Genomic DNA, 11126 nt, shown 5'->3' on the forward strand with positions numbered 1-11126 from the left:
AGTCACTTAAACACCAAGATTAAACTCCAGTAAAGTCAAGCTGAGATTTGGTTGTAGAATCCTGGCAGGCTACAGCAATGAAATCATAAAAACTTTTAGACTCCTAGTTAGGAATTGTTTCTCTGGTCACTATATAAAGACAAATTGGAAATTATGGGCAATTATTTATCATTTTGTTACCATGGACAACCTTTCCAACCATGGCTTTTTCTCATGCTCATATATATATACTAATATATATATATATATATATATATATATATATATATATATATATATATATATATATACTAGAGGCCCGGTGCACAAAATTTGTGCACTGGGGGGTGTCCTTCAGCCTAGCCTGCGCTCTCTCGCAGTCCGGGGTTCCTCATCCTTAACACCCACCTGCATGCTCCTTACCACTCAGCTCGCTGCTTCTTAGTGCTGCCACGGAAGCGGGAGGAGCTCCCGCCACCACCACTGTGCTCGCCAGCTGTGAGCCTGGCTTTTGGCTGAGCAGCCACTCCCCTGTGGGAGTGCACTGACCACCAGGGGGCAGCTCCTGCATTGAGTGTCTGCCCCTGGTGGTCAATGTGTGTCATAGTGACCAGTCATTCCAAGTTGTTCTAATGTTAGGGTCAATTTGCATATTACCCTTTTATTATATAGGAGAGAGGCCTAGTGCACGGGTGGGGGCCAGCTGGTTTGCCCTGAAGAGTGTCCCGCATCAGGGGGGCCAGCCCAGGTGAAGGGCTGAGGGCCATTTTCAGGCTGGCCACACTCCCTTCAGGGTGGAGGTCCCTGATGGGGTGCCTGGCCAGCTTGGGTGAGGGGCTGATGGCTGTTTGCAGGTTGATCAAGCCCCACAGTGGGGACCCTCAACCCATGGGGGGGGTGTGGCCAGCCTGGGTGAGGGGCTGAGGGCTGTTTTCAGGCTGCCCACAGCCCCTTCAGGGTGGGGGAGTCCCTCTGGGGTGCCTGGCCAGCCTGGGTGAGGGGCTGATGGCCGTTTTCAGGCTGGCCACGGCCCCCAGTGACCCAAGCTCCCAGCCTCTTCTTTTTTTTCTTTTTCCTGGGATTTATTTATCTTCTGTAATTGAAACTTTGTAGCCTTGAGCATAGCCCAGGGCCAGCCAGGGCAGGCAGGAAGCTTGGCTTCCTCCATCACCAGGGGCAACCCAAGCCTCCTGCTCGCTCCAGCTCCATGGCTGCCACCATCTTAGTTGGGTTAATTTGCATACTTGCTCCTGATTGGCTTGTGGGCGTGGCTTAAGCATAGTGGAGGGATGGCTAATTTGCATTTTCTCTTTTATTATAAAGGATTCTCTACTACCACCTACAGCAGGGGTCCTCAAACTATGGCCCACGGGCCACATGCAAATACAAATATTATATTTGTTCTCATTTTGTTTTTTTACTTCAAAATAAGATATGTGCAGTGTGCATAGGAATTTGTTCATAGTTTTTTTTAAACTATAGTCCGGCCCTCCAATGGTCTGAGGGACAGTAAACTGGCCCTCTGTTTAAAAAGTTTGAGGACCCCTGATCTACAGTCTTGAATACTATTATGGATGCAAAGTAAACTCCAAAGTGGTTTCTGCCCTCAAAGACCTTAGCTTCTCCCTGAGACAAATACATTGACTCATATGAAAGCATGAGAAACAGGGAGGTATATATTAGAAGATAATAATAAAATCTTGGTGGAGGCTCCAATTGCAATGAAAATTCAGAGAAAGAGATAAGATTTTTCTAAAATGTAGGCACGCAGAAGGCTGAAAGAAGGTACACTTAAAAATCTGATTTTCAGGATGGCTAGTATTTAAATAGATATAAAGGAGTGGGGGTACTGTTGGGAGATTCTCCATGGATCTGTCACATTTCTGCTTTCCTGGTAAGCTGTGACACTAGCTGCCATTGTTCCAAACTATCTTTCCAAGGGTGATTGTAGAGCTGACCACCTGGAAGACAGAGATAAAGTCCTCCATACTGAAGGAATCTGTATGCTAACTGGCCATTCTAAAATATCCAGGTTCCTTAAGCTCAGGGTTCCCCTCCTATAATGCAACCATTGATTGTGCAGGTATCACCTATTTATGTAGCCTTGCAGGAAGTAGAGCTCAAGATATTGGCACAAATGTTAATACTCTGGCTACTGCTATTACTATGAGTCATGAAACTAAGGCAAGCTACCTTGTTAGCCTACCAAATAGGGTAAAATGGCACTTATTGGGGTGACATTGGTTAATAAAATTATATAGACCTCCAGTATACAATTCTACAATAAATCATCTATATATTGTATTGTGTGTTTATCTGCCCAAGTCAAGTCTCCTTCCATCACTGTTTATCCCTCCTTTACCCTCTTTTACCTCCCCCCCACAGCCCCTTCCCTCTGGCAATCACCATACTGTTGTCTGGGTCCATGAGTCTTTCTCTTATTTTTCTTTGCTTCACCCTTCTCATCTAGCCTCCAATCCCCACCCCTCTGAAAGCTGTCAGCCTGTTCTCTATATCCATAGTCTGTCTCCACTTTGTTGGTTTATTTTGTTCATTAGATTCCATATATAAGTAAAATCATGGTACTTGTCTTTCTCTGACTGGCTTATTTCACTTAGCATAATTCTGTCCAGGTCCATCCCATGCCATCACAAAAGATAATATTTCCTTCTTTATTTCAGTGAGTAGTATTCCAAAATTTAAAAAAAAGAATAAAGATTAGCCCAGCTGGCATAACTCAGTGGTTGAGCATCAACCTATGAACCAAAAGGTCAAGGTTTGAATCCTGGTCAGAGCACATGCCCGAGTTGTGGGTTTGATCTCTACTGTGGGATGTGCAAGAAGCAGCCGATCAATGATTCTCTCTCAGCATTGATGTTTCTCTCTCTCTCTCCCTTTCCCTTCCTCTCTGAAATCAACAAAAATATATTTTTAAAATTTTTCAAAAAATTAAAATTAAAAAGAAGAATAAATAAACTAAAATTGTAAAAATAATAGGGAAAAATATCAGACCTTTCACAATTTCTAACAGTTATATTTGAGGCAAAGATCACAGACTGAATAAAGACCTAGGGACAGGAATATGCAGAAGGGAGTCCAGAGAAGAAGATGATTATTCCCAAGTAGTTCTAAACAGTATCACTGGAGTTGGTCCTTATACTGGTAAGTGGACTAAGAATGAACTAGCCAGATTCTACCAAGTGAGTTAATTATAGCCCAGATTTTAATTGACACATTGTAAGAGGAATCCCCCTCCCCCTACCATCTATCTACACTAATAAAAGAGAAAAATGGTAATTGGCGTACGACAATACCCTTTTCATTGGCTAATCAGGGCTATATGCAAATTAACTGCCAACTAAGATTGGCAGTTAACTGCCAACAAGATGGCGGTTAATTTGCATATGTAGGCACAATGCAGGGAGGCGAAAGGGAAAGCAGGAAGAAGCCCCCTGCCACTGACAGTGATCGGAAACCCAGAGGGGAGCTAAGAACTGGGGGGCAAGGCAAAGGCCATGATCAGAGAATCAGGTGCCTTTTCTGCCCTGGCCAGTGACAGCAGGAAGTAGGGGTGAAGCCAGCGATGGGAGCTGGGCACGGTCGAAGCTGGCAGTCCCAGGAGTTAGGGGCCCCTTGCCTGGGCCTAAAGCGGAGCCCACGATCGCGGGGCCGCTGCAGCTGTGGGTCCCCGCTGCCCAGGCCGACGCCTCAGTCAGAGGCATCCTGCAGGAGCAGGGGCGGAGCCCGCGCGATCACGGCGCCCCCCCGCTGCCACTGCAGGTTCCCGCTGCTTGGGCCGGACGCCTAGGCCAGAGGCGTCAGGCCTGGGCAAGGGGCCGATCCTGCGATTGGAGGGTGATGGGGGTCAACGCCTGAGGGCTCCCAGTATGTGAGAGGGGGCAGGCTGGGCTGAGGGACACTCCCCCCACCCCCACACCCAGTGCACGAATTTCGTGCACCAGGCCCCTAGTATATATATATATATAAAAATAGAGAAATATGCTAATTAACCAGGACACCATAACGGGTCAACCAGACAGGAGTTTGCACTCGCAGCGTCAGGGGCTGGCGGGGCAGCAGGGGCCTCCGCGCCCCTGCAGTGGGGGAGGACCCGATGGCCATGGCTGCTTCAAGGGCCGGAGAGGGAGTGGGCAGCGCTGCACAATTTTGAATCACACGCTGGGCTCCTAGTTTAAGATAATAGAATAATACATTTAGTTATGTTACCTGTGGCAGAAAAGAAGAAGGACTTTAAAAAGCTCAGTGTCTGATCCATTGTGACTTTTAGTGTTCAAAATAAGGGGGGAGGGGGGTACTGAAATGTTTGCATGTTTTCTTTTCAGTGAATTAAGTTTAGACTTTACCAATTACATTTGTTTCACTTTACATGTTTGCCACAGGAGGTTCAGAACCGAACTCAACTCGGCTTTACTCACATTGGTCTGAATTGTTCTATTCTAATTCTCTCCACCTTTGACCCTCACATTATATTTCGTCTTGACTTTCTATTCATGCATATTTTTCATCTTATTTTAAAGAATAAGGTAGACTATTTGTCAATTATTGAACTAAGTAAGCTTTGCTGAATCAATTAACTGCATACCTCAAATCTCACCTTCTTTCCTCCATCTCCTTCCAAAGTCAGAAGTGGAAATTCCAGTCAAATGTGCATTGATCAGGCAATGTGACCACACTCTTCAACTCCTACATGCTGCGTAATAATTTTATGTTCATTCAACAGACAAATCTAGGAGCTGAGAGAGGGAGAAAGGAAGTCAGTATGAAACAATTTAGGTTCTTCCTTAAAAGTCCCAAAGTTTCACATGGTTATGGAGAGAAAAGGTGCCATCCAGATTATGTCTAAATACCATAATTATTGGATCTACATAAAACTGTATAAAGAATGTGCTTGTAGGTTACTTCATGTCTCCGGGCAGATGGCATCGTATCAGTAACATGTCCTGCTAAATTGTACTTTTCACCTCCAAGTCCATTTACAAGCATTATCCAAAATTTGTTGACACAAAGTACCACCTGGTTTAATTAAAATGAAATAATTCAGGACAGGGAATGGTGCCTAGACAATTGGGAGATGCTTTCCAAATGTTGCTCTTCCAATGGAAGTATGTGGAATCCGTAAAATAACAATAATTATTCCAGTACCATAAATCAAGCTAAAATATTTGTTTCCAGAAGTGTCTAGTAGAATGAACACCTTCCAGACCGAAGTCATCTCAACATAATACAGCTGTCTAAAACAACACTGGAATTTCTGTGGTTTTCTTTTTCTAATGAGAAAGCAAGTTTTGAGGCATGGATGATATGTGGGATTTACAACATCATATTTAAGAACCTAGGAAAGGATAAATAAGAGGATGATTGTAATGCTTTGAAAAAATGGTTTAATTTTACTTATAAGGATCTTCTCTAAAAGGCAATTAAGTATGCAAATGTAAGGCATGTAGGATATAAGGGTGCAAGACATAATCGCAGATAGGAAAGAACACTGTTTTTCAACACAGTGTCAAGAAGTAAAAACAGATGAAGAGAGAGGCTCCATTTAAATATTTTCCCAGAATGTATAAGCTAAGTTTACACCTATCTAAAGTGATAGTGCACTGCAGAGGTTAAGAACCAGACTTCAGGATTGTATAGATTATCAGGATCAGTCAAATCTGGCACCAATTCAGCAGTCCTCCTTTAGTGAGAGATCCAAGAGGGGTTAGGAATGGGAAAGAGAATGGTGTCTGAGGGCCATATGCAAAACTCTCAGAGGAATTTTTCTCGGGAGCATCAGATATTCTAGATCGATAACATCGAGCCTGGGCACGCAAGAAAAAAGTGTCAGAGGGAAAGGTTCGTTACATGCACTGTCAGTTTCTGGAGTGAAGTACAGACTAACATTTGGGGTTCAATCTGCCCGGGCTGATCGCTACTTTACGTCCTCACTGCCTGTTCTGGATCAATCACAGGTCTGATGAGCTTTGTATGAATTTCATACAGCAGAGTTAAATTAAAGGGTGGTTGCTTTTGCAAGTTGGGGAAAGGAGGAGATGAGAAATTCTCCATTTTCTAAATTCTCATCTTCAGTAGAGTGCACAGAGTCATGCTACACTCAAGGCTGCCAAGGGCAGAAGGTTTGTTTCATGGAAAGTGTGGTGCCCTCTCCAGTGCCTAATAGAGGCGCCAGTAACTACTTGGTAAAACAAATTTAATTGAGTTGCTCCGCAAGTCTATTTATTTCCAGATAACAGATCTATTTGTTTCTTACAATTTGATAGTTTTTCTTTATGGTTGATGATTTCCAACTTAAAACATTTTTTTCAAATTGCAACGTATCAGTTTGCTTTGGTAAGATATGATGCTTGTACTCTATATGTACTTTTTCTAAACAGTAGAAAAAGCAGCAAAGTACAATAAAAGCACACCTTGAATGTGGCCTTTAGGTAGTTTTGAAACACTTTCGAAATAATTATACAATTTAAGATAAATATAAACAAAAGTGTATACTATAGGTATATTTTACAAGCAAGGCTAAATTATTTTCCAATAGATTAATAACATGACATAATGGTTGTTTAGTGTCTGGCTCACGGTAGGAATTAAAACAGATGATAAGTGATGAATTGGTGTTCTCATGGACTCCTACTCTTGGGCCTTCATGGAGAGGTCATCCACATTTACAAGAACTGGTATGTTTCTGGAACTCTATAATTCAAGTGTAGTAATGAAAAGAAATTCTCCCTTTCTTAAATGAAATACTCATTCACCAGATAGCAAACTTGGGTGGCTGTCATTAGGCTACCTGTGAAAAATGCAGGGAGCTGAGTTTAGGTAACCTGATATAGTTCTCTATTTTTCTTTATTTTTAATTTTCAATTTATACAGTTTACTTTCAAAATTATTTTGCATTGGGTTTAGGTGTATAGCATAGTGCTTAGACAATCATAGGCTTTACAAAGTGTTCTCCCCACTCCACCCCCCCCCCAATATTTTCAGTACCCACCATACATAGTTATCACAATATTATTTACTATATTTCCTATTCTGTACTTTACATCCTCATGACTATTTTGTAACTACCAATTTGCACATCTTTTTAAAATATATTTTTATTGATTTCAGAGAGGAAGGGAAATGGAGAGAGAGATAGAAATATCAATGATGGGGAGAAACCAAGATGGCGGCATAGGTTAACTCTGGAGATTGCTGCCTCGACCAACCAATTCAAGGGTACACCTAAAAGATGGAACGGACATCATCCAGAACCACAGGAAGGCTGGCTGAGTGGAAATTCTACAACTAGGAGGAAAGAGAATATCATACCCAGACTCAGAGGAGGCGCAGTGCTGAAGTGAAATACTCAGGTGCAGAGTGCGCTCAGAGCGGGCTGGCGGTGGAGGGCATGGTTGTTGTTTTCAATCGGGAGGGAGTTTCCAACTCTGAGCTCCAGATCCGGGCGAGTCTCTAGGGACCCAGACTCAAACGGGAGAAGCAGGACTGTCTGGCTTCAGTTGGAACTCGAAGGCAGCTTTCTCTCCGAGGTTTGCAGTGGTTGCTGGGACTCTGTGAGGCAGAGCCCTAGGGATGGAACTGAGAGCAGCCATAACTGCTCTCTCGGCCCTCCCTGTAGATCCCCAGGGACCCGCCCTGCCCAAGCCCTGCACAGAGCCATTTGCCAGATAGCCTCAGGCAAAGGCTAGATTAGCACCTCCCCAGAGGACAGAAGTTTTCCCACTGCAGACACAGCTGACTCTCACAGCCAGTTGGCCTGGAGGTCAAATCCCCCCAGTATTAACTACAACAATCAAGGCTTAACTACAACAAGACTGTGCACAAAGACCACTAGGGGGTGCACCAAGAAAGTATAAAAAAAAATGCGGAGACAAAGAAACAGGACAAAATTGTCAATGGAAGATATAGAGTTCAGAACCACACTTTTAAGGTCTCTCAAGAACTGTCTAGAAGCTGCCGATAAACTTAATGAGATCTACAAGAAATCTAATGAGACCCTCGATGTTATGATAAAGAACCAACTAGAAATTAAGCATACACTGACTGAAATAAAGAATACTATACAGACTCCCAACAGCAGACCAGAGGAGCGCAAGAATCAAGTCAATGATTTGAAATGCGAAGAAGCAAAAAACACCCAACTGGAAAAGCAAAATGAAAAAAGAATCCAAAAATACGAAGATAGTGTAAGGAGCCTCTGGGACAGCTTCAAGCGTACCAACATCAGAATTATAGGGGTGCCAGAAGATGAGAGAGAGCAAGATATTGAAAACCTATTTGAAGAAATAATGACAGAAAACTTCCCCCACCTGGTGAAAGAAATAGACTTACAGGTCCAGGAAGTGCAGAGAACCCCAAACAAAAGGAATCCAAAGAGGACCACACCAAGACACATCATAATTAAAATGCCAAGAGCAAAAGACAAAGAGAAAATCCTAAAAGCAGCAAGAGAAAGAAACTCAGTTACCTACAAGGGAATACCCATACGACTGTCAGCTGATTTCTCAACAGAAACTTTGCAGGCCAGAAGGGAGTGGCAAGAAATATTCAAAGTGATGAATACCAAAAACCTACAACCAAGATTACTTTATCCAGCAAAGCTATCATTCAGAACTGAAGGTCAGATAAAGAGCTTCACAGATAAGGAAAAGCTAAAGGAGTTCATCACCACCAAACCAGTATTATATGAAATGCTGAAAGGTATCCTTTAAGAAGAGGAAGAAGAAGAAAAAGGTAAAGATACAAATTATGAACAACAAACATGCATCTATCAACAAGTGAATCTAAGAATCAAGTGAATAAATAATCTGGTGATCATAATAGAATCAGGGACATAGAAAGGGAATGGACTGACTATTCTTGGGGGGGGAAGGAGTGTGGGAGATGCGGGAAGAGACTGGACAAAAATCGTGCACCTATGGATGAGGACAGTGGGTGGGGAGTGAGGGCAGAGGGTGGGGCAGGAACTGGGAGGAGGGGAGTTATGGGGGGGAAAAAGAGGAACAAATGTAATAATCTGAACAATAAAGATTTAATTTAAAAAAAAAAAGAAATATCAATGATGAGAGAGAATCATTGATCAACTGCCTCCTGCACGCCCCACAGTGGGGTTGGAGCCCACAACCCAGGCACATGCCCTGTCCTGGAATTAAACCGTGACCTCCAGGTTCATAGGTCAATGCTCAACCACTGAGCCACACCAGTCAGGCCAATTTGCACTTCTTAATAAAAATATGGAATGCTTCAAGAATTTTCCATGTCATCCTTGTGCAGGGGCCATGCTAATCTCTGTATTGTTCCAATTTTAGTCTATGTGCTGCCGAAGCATTCACACGTTCTCTATTTTTATAGGCGAGGAAAGTGTGATTCAGAGAGTCATTTAAGGAACATAATGTGAAAAGCATGGTAGGAGAGGTGGACTGAGGCCAAGTGAAAATATGTGCCATGCAGGGAAGGCATGAATGATTTCAAATAGGTGGATGACGTGGTCAGACTTTAGACTGTGGTGGTGTAGAATGGACGCTACCCTCCAGCCTTATGCATGAGCAGTTTCTTGGTGTGTGTGCTCCCATCTCTCCTTGCCTCTGTAAATGTCCTCCCCTTGAGTAGGAGTAGCCCCCTTCTTTGTCCACCAGGCTCATCCTCCCTTCAAATATCACCACAGCATGGCCTCCTGGTAGAAGACTCCCAGGAAGTCAGTCACCATTCCTTCTGTGCTCTCCCAGTCGCCACCTGGGACATGATACAAAGGTTGTTGATGTATCTGATTTTTCTATCAGACTGGGAGTTCTTTAAAAACAGGGACTGGGTCTTAGCTATATTTTTAATTGAGAGTGCCTAGCGTGGAGCCTATATACTAGGTACTTAGAAAGTGCTTGTCACCACCTACAGGCAGTATTATACAAAGGATAAAATTTTGCCTTCCCACCTCCTCTCTCTGTCTCTCCCACACGTGGTATTGGCTCCTGACTCTGTCCTCAATTGCCTTTGGGATGCCCAGAGCCCTGCATTTAATCATCCCACCAAAGCCTGTCCTCAAACCTCTCCAGGCCTAGAACTGTCCCTTTCCTCTGGCATGCTCATTGCCTTCTATATACTAAAGCTGCTCACTGACAAAACTAATTCATGTTAGATAGTAAATGACAGTTTCCCTTTTGAGAGATACTTCCTAAAATCCAAGGAAAGAATGATTGAATTTCAGGCACAGAGGCTGCCCAGCAGAGGCAGGAAAGGGAGGTATTTCTCTGTTATGGTGTTCAGTCGCTGATCCCTAAAATCACATTCTGTAGGCAGCTGTCGACACCATCTACATGTGAACATATGAGAGCTGGAAAAAAAATGTTCAATTCACAAAAGCATCGTTATTTTAGCACTCCTCCAGCATGTATATATTTTAATGTAAATGTGGTGTTTTCTTTCTTTTTAAAAAAATGTTATTTAATTTACTGGGGTGAGATTGGTTAATAAAATTATATAGGTTTCAGGTGTACAATTCTATAATACATCATCTGTATATTGTATTGTGTGTTCACCACCCCAAGTCAAGTCTCCTTCCATCACCATGTATCCCCCCCTTTACCCTTGTCTAACCTCCCCCATCTCCCCCATTCCCTCTGTCATCACCATCCTCTTTTCTGTGTCTAGGAGTTTTCTTTTTCTTTGCTTAATCCCTTTAACTTTTCCACCCAACCCCTCAACCCTCCTTCCCTCTGACAGCTCTCAGTCTGCACTCTGTATCTATGAGTCTGTTCCTATTTTGTTTGTTCATTTATTTTGCTGTTTAGATTCCACATATACATGAAATCATATAAAACTTGTCTTTCTCCTACTGGCTTATTTCACTTAGTGTAAGAGTCTCCAGGTCTATCCATGTGTTGCAAAAGGTAAGATTTTCTTCTTTTTTTATGCCTGAGTAGTATTACTTTGTGTAAATGTACCACAGCTATTTTACCCACTCATCTACTGGGCTGCTGAACTGGGCTGCTTCCAAATCTTGGCTATTGAAAATAATGTCACAATGAACAGAGAGTATGTATATTCTTTCAAATTAATGTTTTGGGTTTCTTCAGATGTATTTCTAAAAGTGGAATCACTGGGCCATGAGGCAGTTCTATTTTTAACTTTTTGAGTTA

General features: G+C 42.8%; 1 pseudogene; it reads right to left on the minus strand.

The window, feature by feature from the left end:
• Window positions 1–9221: 9221 nt before the first annotated feature.
• On the minus strand, window positions 9222–9322 carry LOC132236226 (U6 spliceosomal RNA; annotated as a pseudogene).
• Window positions 9323–11126: the final 1804 nt, after the last annotated feature.

Source organism: Myotis daubentonii, chromosome 5 (genome assembly GCF_963259705.1).
Source record: "Myotis daubentonii chromosome 5, mMyoDau2.1, whole genome shotgun sequence".
NCBI lineage: Eukaryota > Metazoa > Chordata > Mammalia > Chiroptera > Vespertilionidae > Myotis > Myotis daubentonii.